Source organism: Suricata suricatta, chromosome 13 (assembly GCF_006229205.1).
Source record: "Suricata suricatta isolate VVHF042 chromosome 13, meerkat_22Aug2017_6uvM2_HiC, whole genome shotgun sequence".
Taxonomy (NCBI): Eukaryota; Metazoa; Chordata; class Mammalia; order Carnivora; family Herpestidae; genus Suricata; species Suricata suricatta.
The window spans coordinates 65941608-65958182 of NC_043712.1; positions in this window are offsets into that span (position 1 = coordinate 65941608).

Genomic DNA, 16575 nt, shown 5'->3' on the forward strand with positions numbered 1-16575 from the left:
GAAGTCTAAATTAAAAGTGTTCATAAAAATAGAATAGAAATCAAACATGAAAAAGCTAGCATTTATTCTATCTAAATACAGAATTAAAACTGAACAATGTGGGACTTATGGTACAGTAGCCCATTCTTCCCTGGCCCTCCCCCTTATAACTACAAAATGGACACAGTACAACAAACAAAGATACAAAGTTTCTGAAAGGTGGAGAGAAGAAGGCAAGCTTCTGAGGATCCTTGGGATTTAGGGAACAGTGTGGTGGTGAATTCCCTGGGTCTCCTTGTTGTGTCCCCTGTATACCTGGCAGGACACTACAGAAGTCCTCAGCCAAGCACTTCCAACAGACATAGACAAAAACATGCTTCCCCCAGCCAAAGGACTGGAGAAAAGATATCTGTCAACAGAAAACCTTTTTGACAATACCCTCTACACACTAGCCAAACACAAATGGAAAACATGCAGCCCTCTCTGAAGTTTCTAGCAAGTTTATCTTGCACGACCCCACCCCTCACAGAAGCAGGTGGCATGTTCTGATTGCCCCTGCCAGGTGGTGTCTGTGGAGCTGAGCATGAACCTAATCTTCCATCCCTCACCTGGCAGAGGGAATTAGTGGCAATCTGGTTGGACCACTGGGTAGAACTGGGGGAGCCAAGCAGGCAGCTGATCTTCCATCCCTGATGAAGGAAGCAGACCATGCTCTAAATCCCCCATCTGGATCTTGTCCATGGGGTCCAGTGAAGAATGGAGCTCCCCCTCCCTCAGCAGCAGTGGGTTATGAGGAGGAGGTGGTAGGCAGGAACAGTCACCATGTAGATTCACCACCTCCCCTCTGATGTCAGCAGGGTCCTGTGGTGAGACTGTAACCCCAGGCTGGCAGAAGAGATCTAAACAAGGTATGCAAAACAGGGCTAGTCAGAATACCTAGTCATCCCCTTGAATGAGAGCCTTTGTCCCACTCAGCATCAACAAGTCAGAACAATGTGCTGAAAGGCAGCAGAGTCAAGACACTGTTTCCACACCCTCCCACCTCCCACCCTGTGTCAGCATGGCCCAGTGGGGAGCCACTTCCCCCAGTAGAATCAACAAGCTGAAGGAGCTTGTCAAAGGCAGGACTGGCTGGCACTGTGCTCACCCCCTCTCCTCCTTTGGTGTCAGTGGGGAGCTGGGATTCCACACTCACTTTTCAGTGACAAACCAGTCTGAGTCAGCCTTCTGCTTCTGCCCTCCCCAGATGCAAGGAGACCTGGTGGAGAGCTGATCTTACACCTCCTTTGGAAGATTATGAGATAATGAGTTCATGTAAGGTGGTGCCCACTATTCCCCAGAAGGTGTTGGGGGATGCCAAATGAAACGGAATGCCTTCACTGAAGCAATGTGAGCCAGTGTCCCACTTTTGCTGGGACAGTGTCAGCACTGTCCTACAGGAAGCTAGACATATTTACCTACATCTCAACAGTGCCTGCTAAATTAGATTATGTAGAACCCTGAGCCTCAAAATGTAGTATTCAAAATGCAAATCACAAAATTCAAAGTACAGTTGTCCAGAATACAATGAAAAAAAGTAACCAGTCAACTCAAGAACCAAGAAAAATGACAAAAATCAATGAGGAAAGAAAGACAGATGCCAACAATGAGATGACTCCAATGTTGGAATTGTCAGAAAAGGATTTTTAAAAAGTTATGATAAAAACACTTCAGAAAACAATTATAAAGTATCTTGAATTAATGAAAAAATAGGAAGTAGCAGCAGAGAAATAGAAGTTAGAAAAACCAAAAAAAATAAATAAATAAATAAAGACCTCAAGGCAGGTATAAAAATGAGCAATAAAATAACTAAACAAGCCCAGTGGAGTGTGTTCTAGAGTGGAGATGACAGAGGACAGAATCAGTGACCTTGAGGACAGATCAATAGAATTGTTCAGTCTGAACATACAGAGAAAAAGGACTGATAAAAAAGGGACAACACCTCAGGTACCTGTGGGACAATGATAAAGTTAGTATATGTCTCATTGGATTTCCCAAAGGAGAGAGAAAAAGACAGCAGAACTGAACAAGCATTCAAAGAAATATGGTTGGAAACATCTCAAATTTGGTGACACAAATCTATGGGTTTAAGAACCTCTGAGAATCACAAACATGATAAACTCAAAGTAATTCACATAAAGATGCATCAAAATTAAACTAAAAACTAAAGATAAAGAAAAAATACTTGAAGGATACATTACTTTCAGAGAAACACAGATTTGGATGACAGCAGATTTCTCATCTGAAAAAACAGAGACCAAAGTCTTACAACAAACATCACAGTTAAGTGTACTATTAAAAATTTAGCCCCTGAGGTGCCTGGGTGGCTCAGTCTGGTTGAATGTCAGACTCTTGATTTCAGTTCAGATCATGATCTCACAGTTATGAAATGGAGCCCCTCTTTGGGCTCTGCTTTAAGCATGGAGAGTGTCTGGGATTCTCTCTCAGCCCCTCCCCTGCTTGCACATGTGGTCTCTCTCACTCTCTCTCAAAATAAATAAATAAACATTTTAAACAACAACAACAACAAAAATTAAGTAAGATGCTTAATAATTGAGAAGAAAAAAATACCTATTTGAAGACATGTATACACAGAAAATTCAAAAGAATCTGCAAACAATAGAATTAAGAATTGAGCTTAGCAAAATGACTGGATACAAGGTCAATATAAAAAAAAATCAATTCTATTTCCACACGCCAGAAACAAATAGAAAATGAAGATGAAAAAAATCCCTACATTTTCTATTGATTGTTAAAATCAGTAATTGAATTTAGTAAGATAACAAAGAGATAATTATGAAATAGTAAATTAGGAAAACATGAAGATGCTTAGGAATACATGTAACAAAATTAGTGAAGGTTTCTACACTGGAAACTACAAAACATTATCCAGGGAAATTAAAGATCTAAATAAAAGGAACTATGGGCCATGGTCATGGATTGGAAGACTCAGTATTGTCAACATGCCAATCTCCCCCCAGTTTATCTATAGACTGACTACAATCCTAATCAAAATACAAATCCCAACATGTTGTATGTGTGTGTGTGTGTAAATTTAAAAAACTGATTTAAAAGTGAATAGGGAAAGGCAAAGGGGCAAAAATAATTAAGGTGCTTTTGAAGAAAAGCAACAAAAAGCTGGGCACCTACACTGCTAGACACCAGCACCCACCAAAAACTACACTAAGTAAGACATTGTGATGCTGACCCACGGGGGGATATGCTGGCCAGGATAACAGAAGGCAGGATCTGTAAAAAAAAGCCCAAGAATAACACTTAAGCAACTGAGTTTCTTTTTATTTAATTTATTTTTCAGTTTTAAAAAATGTTTATTTATTTTGAGTGAGAGAGCAAGCGAGTGCTCTTGTACAAGCAGGAGATGAGCAGAGAGAGAGGGAGAGATAAAATCCCAGGTAGGGTCCACACTGGAGCCCTCCCGGGGGTAGAAAGGGGAGGTGAGGGAGGAAGAAACTGAACAGGGTTGTATTCAATCTCACAAACCATGAGATCATGACCTGACCCTAGCTGAAACCAAGAGCCCAGGGCTCTTTATTTATTTTGAGTGAGAGAGCAAGCGAGTCTGCACATGTATGGTCACCCGACTTGTGACAGCAGCACTGTGATACATTGAGGAAAGGACAGTCTTTTTAATAAACGGTGTTGGATTTATATCCACCTGGAAAAAAAATCTTGGCTTCTATTTCATCCCCTCACAAAAATCAGTTCCAGATGAATTGCAGATGAAAATATGAATAGTTTCACAATAAAGATTTGAGAAAAACGTCTCCATGAAGATAGGCAAAGATTTCTTAAACATGGTACCAAAAGCACTGGTCATGAAGGAAAAATATTTATAGATTGCATCACATTAATATTATAAATTTCTGTGTAGTGTGAAGGGAGTGAAAAGGCAAGCTATGGAGTGGAGTTATATTATTTGCAATACATATATCCAATTCATGTCCATAATGGCTATGATATTATGTTATAATATAAATTGCATATAATACATACATAAATATATAATGTAATAATATTATATATAAATATATAAATTCTATTAATCAATAAAAATGTGAGAAAATCAAAAGAAAGAGGAACAAAAGACTTGGACAGACACTTACAGAAGAAGGTATCACTATGGTGAATAATGAAAAGAAGATCAAGGCCATCAGTCATCAGGGAAATGCAAAAATAAAATAAAACCACAATATACCACTTCAACACCCCCCTCCCCAATGATTACAATGTGGAACAATCATTATCTCTTGCATGCCACGGGAAGGAGCATAAATTGGTAAACCACACTGGAAAACCATGTGGCAGTATCTGCTAAATCTGAGCATATGCAGACCCTGGTTCCACTTTTAGGTATATGCCCGACAGAAGGGCAAACATGTTCACCATGAGCACACATGAGGCTGTTCACAGAAGTGTTCCTTGTAATAGCTCAATATTAGAAACAATCAGATTGTCCATCAAAAGCTGGCTGACCTGAAGGGGAGTCATGGTCATAAGCAGGACTCCTCCAGCAGAAACTGGCAGAGACCCTGGAGCAGGGGACCCTCAGGGGTCTGAGAGTCTGGAGGAATGGAGTCATTGGAGGCTGGCAGAGATGCCCCAAACTAATAGTTTATCACAGACCAGGTACGGCCTCATCGCTTCCCCATCTCCTTGTGATATGAAATGAGACCAATGAAGAGAGACCAAAAATGTTCTCTGTGGCCTGAACTTAAATCCAAAAAGCCCAAGAATAACACTTAAGCTACTGAGTTTCTTTTTATTTAATTTATTTTTCAGTTTTAAAAAATGTTTATTTATTTTGAGTGAGAGAGCAAGCGAGTGCTCTTGTACAAGCAGGAGATGAGCAGAGAGAGAGAGAGAGAGATAAAATCCCAGGTAGGGTCCACACTGGAGCCCTCCCGGGGGTAGAAAGGGGAGGTGAGGGAAGAAGAAACTGAACAGGGTTGTATTCGATCTCACAAACCATGAGATCATGACCTGACCCTAGCTGAAACCAAGAGCCCAGGGCTCAACCGGCTGAGCCACCCAGGACTCCAAGTGACTGAATTTCTTTGGAATATTTTAGATTAACCTTCTTTTTTTTTTTTTTAATTACTTTCTTGCTTCTGGATACTTCTTTAAGAAATGTGGTAAAATACATATAATATTTACCATCTTAAACATTCTTAAAATTTTTTTTAGAAAGAGAGAGAGAAGGAGAAGGGGAGAGGAGCAAAGAAAGAGAATCAAGCAGGCTCCATTCACAGCATGGATTCCAATGCAGGTCTTGATTCCAGGCTTGATCCTGATCATGACCTAAGCTGATATCCAGTCAAAAGTTCAACCGACTGAGTCACCCAGGTGCCCTGTATCATCTTAACCATTTAAACACGTGCAGCTCATGGGGCAGCTGGGTGGCTCAGTCAGTTAAGCGTCTAACTTCAGCTCAGGTCATGATCTCACAGTTCATGAACTCGAGCTCCACATCAGGCTCTGTGCTGACCGCTCAGAGCCTGGAGCTGCTTCAGATTCTGTGTTTCCCTCTCTCTCTGCCCCTCCCTGTCTCTGCCCCTCCCCTGTTCATGCTCTCTCTGCCTCTCTCTCTCAAAAATAAATAAACATTGAAAAAAGAAAAAAAATGCACAGCTCACCATTAAATCCATGCGTGTTATGCTACCATCACCATAAGGACTCTTTACATCTTGTAAAACTGAAACTCTGTACTCATTAAACACTAACTCCTCCATCCCTCTTCCCTACAGCCCCTGGTAAAGGCCATTCTACTTTCTGTCTCTGTGAATTTCACTACTCTGGAACCTCCTATGAATTGTAGAGTGGTAGTCCTTTTGTATCTGGCTCATTTCACTAGGCATAATGTCATCGGGCTTCATCCCTCCTGTAGCATGTATCAGGATTTTCTTTCTTTTGTAAGGCAGAATAATTTTCTACTTTCTGGATATACCATATTTTGTTTAGCCATTTATCCATTGATGGACATTTGAGTTTCTTCTGCCTTTTGGTTATTGTGACTAACGCTGCTCTAAGCATGGGGTACAACTAAGTTTTTGAGCTTTTGCTTGTAATTCTTTGGGCTATCTACCTGGAAGTGAAATTGCTCGGTCCCATGATGAATTTATGTTTAGGTTTTCAAATTAATTATGGAAAACCCACCATATTGCTTTCCATAGCAGCTGCACCATTTTACATGGAATGTTTTGGATAAGCTTTTAAATAAAAAAGAAACTCAAGACAGAAGCAAAATTCAGTTGTAGGAAAATAAAGAAAATTACATTTATTTTTCACACTAGTGTTTGTCGACTACAGAAATGTATACCTGCTGTACTAGTTTGAATTAAGAATTCTGTTTTCTGCCTCCTGAAGTTTGAATTCATTAACTTGCTCTTTATTTTCTTCTAGTTTGCAGATTGCCTACGAAGATGATTTGCATGAATTTTTGCCTCGGCCTTCTGTGGCTCAATATCATTGAAGCAGCCTTTCCCCTTACTTTTCATGGTCAAGAAGTAAGCACCAGCTTTAACTAATAGTCTTCCCTCCAGACATCATCCTCCTTGACATCTTTATTGGACTGGATATTGTGGACCAGCCTCTTTTCAACTTTGTCAGTCCTTGGTTTCTGTTCCTATTTTCTTTTCTATTCCTTGGACTGCTCTCTACCTCCTCCTGTTCCCAAAATGCCCACAAGGATGTTGACTTCCTCTCCTCTTGACAGTAGCGGTGGCCTCCTGTCGGGGCCCGCCAAGTTTTCTGTCTGCCTCAGGCAAGGATTATCTCTCCCTTGAGTGAGCCAGTAAACAAGATTTGCATCTGGAGGCTGGAGATTGCCATTTCCTGGTCAAAATAACTTTGGCGACTGTCTTGCTGAGCTAGACCTGAGTGGCCAAGGCACACAAAAGATCAAAACCGTATTCAGTGTTAGTTCTCCATCCCCCAAGATTGCTGAGGCAAAGTCGGGGCGCTTCTTTGATATGCATTCGACTCTGTAGCCTGCCTAGGTCAGCTTGCCTTGTTTCCCCCAAGACTATATAAAGAACAGTTCTTTGAATAAACACTCTCTTTTCGCCTGATCGGAGAACCGTGAGTTCTGTCTTTACTCTTTGCGTCTCCCTCTCCTGCCCCCTGTTTCTCTCCCTCCCTCAGGAAAAGGACCCACGACGATTCTCTGCCCTGCCGGTCAGGGCGGAGGAAACAAGTACCGCCGATAGCCGGGCGAGCGACCCGGCCGGCCATCGGGTTATGACAATTGGTGCCTCAACGGGGGGCTCAGTAAAGTAACGCGACACTGAGCTCGGGTTACGGGCAGCCTCCGTGACCTGTGATCTGGGGGAACCCTAGGGGAGCAAAGCAGAATCTGAGAATAAGAAGCCTTTTGACATGGATATAGCTCTCTGTGGCCAAGTGCATGGAGTGGCTGAGTGAGAGGGAAAGCCAGGAATGAGGTGACTCAGAGGTTCCTGCCTGGGCAGTTGGGTTGTTTCACCATTTGTGGAGAAGAGCAGAAGGAAGGACAGGCTCCAGGGGGGGAGATAATAACTTCAGTTCCAGACATGTTGAGTTTGAGCTGCCTGTAAGACATTTGGGTGGCATCTGCTGAGGTCATATCATTTTTCACATCTACCCCTGTCCTCCCCTCCTGCCACTGCCCTTGTCACCCTCCACCTGGCCCCTCCAAACAGCCTCTGGCAGGCCCCTCTGTCTCCTGGTTTCTACTTTCCATTCCAAACTACCTTGTGCTGCTGGGTTAGTCTTCCCAGAGCACCACCTGTGCTATCATGTTTGCACATCATGTGATACATGCTGCAACATGGTCATAACACATACTGCCCTAGACATGTGTCACACAAAACACACCACCACAGCCACATTGCATACTGCCCTAGACTATGTGTCACACAGTACATGCTATACCCAGTCACATCATATCCTCTGATCACATAGCACCTGCCACGTAGCACACACTATCATATCACATGCTTTCACATATCACACATCAGATGCTACCACACAATCATATTCCATACTTTCATACATCACACCACTCCACAGAGTACACACTGTCACATATTCATATCACATATGAAAACTAATCCCTCAACAACGTTGAAGACACTGCCCATCCTCCTATATTAAAGGTAAATTTCCTACCCTGGAATTCCATATGTTAGGAGGTTTTTGGTTGAGAGACACAAATCTTGACTTCAAATGTCTTAAGCAGCAAGGATACTTCATAGTTTATTATGCCCAGTTAGGTGGATAACACTGAGTCCAGTTTAGAGAAGAAGAAACTGAGACCCCAAATTCTTCAGACTTCCCAACACAAAACAGTTAATGCCTGTTAGAGTCAAGAATCATCCCCACCTTTGCTATCTCAAAAGCTCTACTCTATACCCTCCTTATAGTGCCTGATTTGAGTTTGCCTTTACTTATCCATTGTTTCTTCCAAGACATTAGGGACAAGCAGATGTCAGTGGATGTCAGGACAAACATTTTTTCAATTTTGAGCCTGTGAATTGAAAAGTCCTTTTGGGTTATCTGCTGTGTCCCAGCACAGTGGGAAACATTAAAAATTGATTGGCCCTGGGGTGTCTGGATGGCTCAGTAGGTTAAGCATCTGACTCTTGATTTCATCTCAGTCATGATCTTATAATTTGTGAGTTTGAGTCCCTGGTCAGGCTCTACACTGGTGGTGTAGCACTTGCTTGGAATTCTCCCTCTCTCTCTCTCTCTCTCTCTCTCTCTCTCTCTCTCTCTCTCTCTCTCTCTCTCTCCCTCTCTCTCTCTCTCAAAATTAAAAACAATATTGCTTTGCCTGGTTCTTGCCCTCAAGGAGCATCCAACCTTGTAGGGCAAAAAAAGAATAAAAGCATAAGTAACCTTTAGAGATCAATAAAAAGGGTCAAGTCTGAACTTGACCTCCTGCACTGCAGAAGAAAAGCTGATTGCTTCCTGCATGGACCTTGTAAGTGAGTAGGATTTTCCAAAAACCAGAAGGAGGAGCATTCCAGGTGAAAGCGAGAGCATGAGTAAGGGCACAGTGGAAGGAATTCATGAAGGAATTAGTAGTAGTAAAGCAAGAAATCCCCCACCTGCTACCTCTTCTGTGTACCTGTCACCTGTTCTCCTCACTGCTCCATTACAAGGGAAGAGGAAAACATGGTTCAGGTTGTGTCCCCCCACCTCCCATTCTAAACCCTCCCTTCTTCTTGGGACTTCCCTCTGACCTGTCTACCTTCCATTTTCTCTACACTCACAATCCCTCCCTCGCTATGGACTCCTCCCCAGCTGCATCTACACATCGTTAAAAAAGAAGTACATTTGCATCTATATCTCTTCTCTTTACTGCCTGCCTACTTTCTTAGGAAAGATTATGCCCTGTATTTAATTCCTCACCCTCCTTCCTGGTCATGATGATCTACATTTTTTTCCCCATTATGCCTCTTGATGTTTGCACCAAGATCCCCAAAAGCATCCTTGCTGCTAAAGGCAATGGCCATTTCCAGTCATTTATGCCCTGGATGAAGCAGCAGCATTTGGCACTGGTCATGTTCCCCCTGTAGGGATTTTCTCTGACCCCACCCATTCTTCATTTCCCTCTGTTGTCACTCACGCTGATATCATTTGGAAGGTCCTCTTTCTCTGCCCTGACCCCATTCTTTCAAATGCAAGGTGGTGCTCACCCAGACCTGTGTATACCGTCACTAACACACTCTGACTCAATATTGTCAGTTCCTGCCTTGACCTCTACTGCCATGAGGTCCAATTTTATGTCTATGGACCAGAGCTTTCTCCTGAGCTGCAGACCCTAATGGACATATCACAGTGATATTCCCAAGAACTTCAAAGTCAACATGTTCAAAACCAAACTCGTCATTGCCTTCTCTATACCCTTATGTCTACCCCTCTACCTACTAGTTTTACCTCCATAAATGGCTACCCACTCAGAGCCAGAAACTTGGGCCTCACCCTCTTTATCTCCTACCTCACACCCCACCACAGTCAATCTATGACAACCTCTAATGGATTCTAGGTTTCAAACATACATCTCTCCAGCTTTTCTCACCATCCCTCCTGCAACACTCTGCTAAGCCCATCATATCTCTCTTACCTGGGAAATTGGTGCAGCCTCCTAACAGAGCTCCCCACTTCCAACCTCCCTCCCATATGGGTTGATCTTAGCACAGTAGCCCAGAATAACTTCTTAAAATTCCATTGTGGCCATGCCACCCCCTTCCTTTAAACATTTCAATAGGTTATTACTTGTCGCTCTGGGTGATTCAGCTCACCCCTCCTACCTCACTTGTTACCATATTCCTCTCATTCTTGGAGACCTGTCCATCTGGGACTTCTTTTGTTTTCTATAAGGTACCATTGTCTCCTCTGTCTCTGGGTCTTTGTAGATGCTTCTCCTCTTTGCCTGACATATCCTCAGCTCTGTTTCTCAAAGGCTTTCCTTGGTATAGGAGCCCTTCCAGCTCCTCTGCAGCATCCTCTACCTTCTTCTGATAGGGTGTATCTTACTATTGTTTACCTGTCTGATTCAGGCTAGACTGTGGACAATGTGAGGAAAAGGTCTGTGACTAACTCATTGGGTGCTGAGTCCCTGGGGTCTAGCACCAGGCTTGGTACACAGCAGACACTCAACTTCCTGTTAAATAAATAACACAATTATATAAAATGACTCTGGCAGACTCACGCTCTATGTGAGTTGACAGAAAAAGAACCAAAGATGGTGAGTTGACAGAACACTAAGAAGATGCAACCAAGAGAAGACAGTATGAAGAAACACCCAGGCTTGGAAAACCTTCATCAGTGTCAGAGACTTGCAGAAAGTTTGAGCTGAAAAGGCCATCAGATGTCAGCACTGCTCAACCCCCTCACTCACAGATGAGGAAATGGGCGTGTCACTTGTCTAAGTCTGCAGCGGAACTCATCGAAAGCCAAACTCTTCAGTGCTTGGTGATGGTTACAGGCCATGAAGCCACACATCTTCTTAGGATTTCATGACTGTTTCTACAGCTGCGGCTAGCACCAGCCCCAGTCCCAGACAGGAAGCTGGCCCAGAAACACAGCAGCCACATGTGTGCTGTGGTTCCTACAGCCTCCACCACCAACCGCATCTTATTTCCCTCTGCAGAACTGGCTCGAACCAAGAGTACCTAAGTCGCTGCAGAGCAGCCCTCATGCGACCCAGGTAAAATAAATTACCCCCCTCTCAATTTCCTGTCATCTTTTGCCACGATGACAACATGCTCATCTATCAGACTTGGGAGTCTCCCGTCTTTTTGTGCCAATGGCTAACACTAAAACCCGTCCTCCCCTAATCCGGTGCTGCCGCCAGATTTTTAAAAAATGTTCTCTCCTGATATCTGTTTATCATCATCAGATAATTCTACCATGAAGTGTCCATGTGCACCCATTTCTTTCAAAGCAAATAGGGCACGTAATCAATGTGTTCTAGGAACAGAAATTCTAGAACTCACACAAAAACTAGCCTAGTAGAAGCCAGATGTGCACAGGAAAGGTCTGCTCAGGCTGGAAGCAGGACCAGGAGATTTTGGTTGATCTTCCCAGCAGATGGAAAGTTCTGGAGGGTCCATAAGGGAAGGAAGAAAGACCCTGAAGCTACTTTTCAGAGTGAGGAATGAAGTCAGTTAGTTCTGTCTACCTCTTATAAGTGACAGAGAGGGGAGACTTTCCCCAGAAGGCAGACGTAGCCTGTCCGTGGGAGTGGGCTGGGTGAAGTGAGAGATGGGAGACAGAGGGCCTGGGAGGCACTTTCACAAGAAGATTGAGAACTCAGACTCTGACTTAAGATTCCCCTTTGAGGTGTTTGGATGGCTCAGTCAGTTGAGTGTCTGACTCTTGATTTTGGCTCAGGTCATGATCTCATAGTACATAAGTTCAAGCCCCACATTGGGCTCCACGCTGCTTGTGCAGAGCCTGCTTGTGATTCTCTCTCTCGTTCTCTCTCTGCCCCTCTCCCACTTGCTCTCTTTGTCTCTCTCACTCTCAAAATAAATAAACTTAAAAAAAAAAAGATTCCACTTCCAGTACCAGGAATGTAGCAGGTGGGAGAGGCAGAGAGAAGCACACTCCCAGACGCATGTGTCCCTGGGGGTTGGGACAGGCTGCTCATCTGCAGATGGGAGGGGAGTCACAAACCCACTGCCTTGATGCAGAGCACCTGGCACATCTGGTCCACTGGAGGAGAGCAGAGGCCAGGCAGCTGTGGTCAGAACAGCTTTTCTGGCCCTTTACAGGAAGCGTTTGCTGACCCTGGCATAGAGGGCCTTCCAGCTGTCTGGATGACTCAGAAAAGTATTGCATTGGTGGTATTTCCACTTACAGAATGTCCTTCCTGGCCTGGGTGGAGGCAGGGTCAGTAAAAGCCCAGGAGGGACCAGACCCTCCTCTCTGACATTGTAGGGCAGGCCTCTCCACAGGAATCTATGTCTCAGCATCAGCCTCATGGGAAATCAGAAGTCATTCTAGTGTTCTTGATTAGCCCTATAAGTACTTGACACAGTCAGGGGTGGGTTTTTTTAAATTTTATTTTTAATGTTTATTTATTTATTTTGAGAGAAAGATACAGAGCACCTAAGCGAGGAAGGGGCACAGAGAGGGAGAATGAGCCAAGCAAGCTCTTGCACTTCTAGGGTAGAGCCAGACATGGGGCTTGAACTCACGAACCATTAGGTCATGACCCGTGCTGAAATAAAGGAAGAGTCAAACCCTTAACCAACTGAGCCACCCAAGGTGCCCCATCAGGGGGTGTTTTTTTTAAATTAAAACATATTTTTCAACTGAAAGACTAATGTGTATATGTGAGTTTTTTGAAAGAAGTTATCCAATTGGAAGAACCTTCCTTCTACCCTAGGATCCCAATTCAAAATGACTGCTATTGAGAGTTTCTTGTGAATCCTTGTGTGTGTGTGTGTGTGTGTGTGTGTGTGTGTGCTCTTGCGGGCCACCCTTTTACTTTATACAAATGGAAACAAATTAACACCATTGTCTGGGCCCTTGTGTCTTGCCATCCACCCCCCTCCCCCATTGAGTAATATAATGAGAAGTTCTTTTCACATCAGCAAATACAAATCTGGCTCCTTTTTAATCGCAGCATTGTATTCCTTTGAGGGAATCTAATTTATTTGAATGAATCGATCCCTTATTAAAAAAAAAAGTTGTCTCTGGTGTTTGTCTATTGCAAACAATTCTAAATTTGAAATCCTGATACAACTCCTTTGTACAAAGAGTAAATGTAACTGGAGCACGACTTCCTGGCTTCGGAATTGCCAAGGTAAAGGGCAAGTGAATTTTAGATTTTTGCAGGTACTGACAAACAGCCCCCCAAAAAAGTGACACAAAAGCATGTTCTCACCAACAATAAATAGGAGACCTTTCTCCCTAACATCTTCCTTAACATTAAGCCTGTCATTACCAATTTGGTAGGTGAAAATGATATTCCATTGTACATCATTGAATACTGTTGTATAAACTGTCATCTTTTATATTTATTTTTATAGGATCTGCCAGTTCATGCTTTTGTTCATTGAGATGTTAGAGTTTCTCTTTTTAACACCTCCCACACCTCATTACACACACACCCAGAATGCAGGGATTTTATCTGTCTCCTGTGCCCACTGTGTATCCCCAGAGGAAAGTTTCGAGCTGTACCTGACATGAAGTAGACCGATAATAAGTATTTGTTAAATGAATAAAAATCTTTTAAAAAATCATTACACACAATTAAGTCCTTTGACTGTCACTATGTGTTGGAAATAATTTTTTTCACTGTGTTGTATTGCCTTGATTTTGTCATTTAATATTTTGCAATGTAAAAAGTTCATGCAACATTTCCATGATTAAGGATATTATTCTTTGATTTGTTTAAAACATATTTTGTCATAAGGTATGTGGAAGGGCTCCAACTTAAGCTTTTCAGACTTAATGCGTTTTTAAAGATGCTTACATAGGCCTTTTCCTAGAATGCCTTCTGCATGCGGGTCAAGCCATTAAACATCACTGTAAGCACACCATGCCTTTATCTCAAGGCTCTGGTCCACATTCCTGAGAAGTAGTCTTAACATTGCAGGCTCTTATACTTGGACACACACAGATTCATAAACTATTCCCACAGTGGGCTTCACTATGAGGGAATGATGGGAATGGGACATTGTGATCAATCTGGAATGTTGGTTGGGGTAGAGCGAGAAGGTCAGTGTGAGAGAGCCAAACGGACTGGAAAACCCAGGGATGACTTTGTTTCTTTCACAATAGTTCTGGCACTGGCTTAATTAGGATATCTTGTAACATATGTGCTTTTTTTTTTATTTTGGATTTTTCTCCTGCAACACAGAGATATCAATTCTGAGCCTCCTTGCCCCTTGAAGATCTGGGGGAATTTGGCAGTGAGAAGGCTACCCTCTTTCTACTCCAACTTATTCTCCATTTTCTGTGGGATGCCTCATATGAACTCCAGTGGAAACACAGATCCTTCTCCACTGTCACTATCAGAAATCCTCAAGCCAAACCTTCGTGCATTTAGTGGAGTTAATTGAAGACATTTTTGGGTAAAACTTCCTGCCATCATGGTGACACCATTCTTCTCCCCACCTAACCTTCCACCTCTGCCTCTCATCCTCTCCACCAGATTGGCTTGTAATTTTCTCCCTCTCTTAGGACAAGTAGAACACCCCCACCTGCTGAAATTTCACCTAGCAGAACAGGGAACATGGGTCACCTTCAACACAAAATGTAACACAGGACACCTTAGTACAGAATTTCTCCAACAAAGACAGCTTTGTCCCCAAATGGAAACCTGGCACCAACTGTTAAGACCATATAGAATGATCTCTACCTGTTGCATTTCTGTTACATTTTAACAGGCCCATCACCACTTTTCCCATCATGCTCCAGCTACCACCACACACACACAAGCAGCTGTGTGCACACACTTCTCTCCTTGCTTCTCCTTATCCATTATAAAGCAACTTGTCAACCAATATGAAAGCCAAATGAATCAAAGTGATTGATAGTCTTTGGGACATGGCTGAGTTTTTCTTCTGGTTCATTGCAGTGCAGTAGATTGGATAGATGAGGTCTAGGGTTGATCCAGAAATTAGAACTGCTTACCTTGTGGAGCAGACACTTAGTGAGCTTAGTGGTCCCTTGATGATTTGAGGTCTTACGAGAAAGTCTGGATTGGTAGAAAAAGGCGACAGGTAGAAGGGGGTGGTCTAATACTCCCTCTGACAGTGGAGGAATCTACATAGACTTAGCCGCACAGAGTCCCCACAGGTGGATAGGGGCCAATGACAGCAAACCCAGCAGCTAACCACACGTGGGTGGATTCGCCTAATGCCTTTAATTGTAGGTAATTGTAGATCTACACTGCCACTGGGGGAGCACCAATGAATTCTGACAACAGAGGATACAACCCTGCTATATTCCAATAGGCAGCACTGTTGGCTTTGAAAACAGGATGAAGGAGTCTGAAAAAATGAATAAGGTGTGTAGTAGTCTCCTAAAATGGAAAATGGAAAACAACAACAACGGGAAGCTAATCATCATGAATTTCTGAAAGAAGGGTCAGCAGACCCTTCTAACCCACCAATCTAACTCACCACCTATCTTTGTAAATAAAGTTATACTGAAATACAGCCACACCCATTCACTTACTTGTATATAGTCTGTGTCTGCTTCTGTGCTCTAACAACAATAGTTGAAACAGAGATTATATGGCCTGTGAAGGCTAAAATATTTACTATCTGGCTCTTCACAGAAGAAAGTTTACTTACCACTGCATATGAATGTGAGCTCCCGAGAGTAGCAATTTTTTAAAATATTTTGAGAGACATAGAGCAACAGAGCACAAACAAGGGAGGGGAAGAGAGAGAGGGAAACACAGAATCCAAAACAGGCTCCAGGCTCCAAGCTGCCAGCACAGAGCCTGATGCAGGGCTTGAACTCACAAATCACGAGATCATGACCTGAACCTGAGTCACTTAACCAACTGAGCCACCCAGGTGCCCCCTTCTGAGAGCAGCAAGTTTTGTTCATCTTGTCTACATCTTTATTTCCAGCATCTACAGAAGTACCTGGCACACATTAGGTCAGTATTTGCTAAATGAATGAATAAGCAAATAAACACATGAAGTCCTAAATGTCAGGAATTTCCTACTTCCCAAGCTCCTTTCTCCAAAGAGCAGGACTGGTCATGGAGACTACAGTGAGGTCCCTCCCAGCTGTGGAGAGAACAGTCTGTGGAGAACAAACCAAAACCTGAAGATCATCCAGCAGGCAAAGGGAGGTTTTCAGACGTCCCTAACTGCTTTACCAGCAGAAACTTCCCCTGTGTGTCTATTTCTAGAAATTAAGCCTAATTTTAAATCTGCAGCAGTAGCTAAGCACCGTGATAGTCACTAATGAATTCTAATGGTTAATTATGCTTAGTCGCTTAATAGTTTTCTCCCTCCATCAGGGCCCTCTGCGCTGGCTCTGCTCAGAGGGCACAAAATGATACCCACTGATTGTATT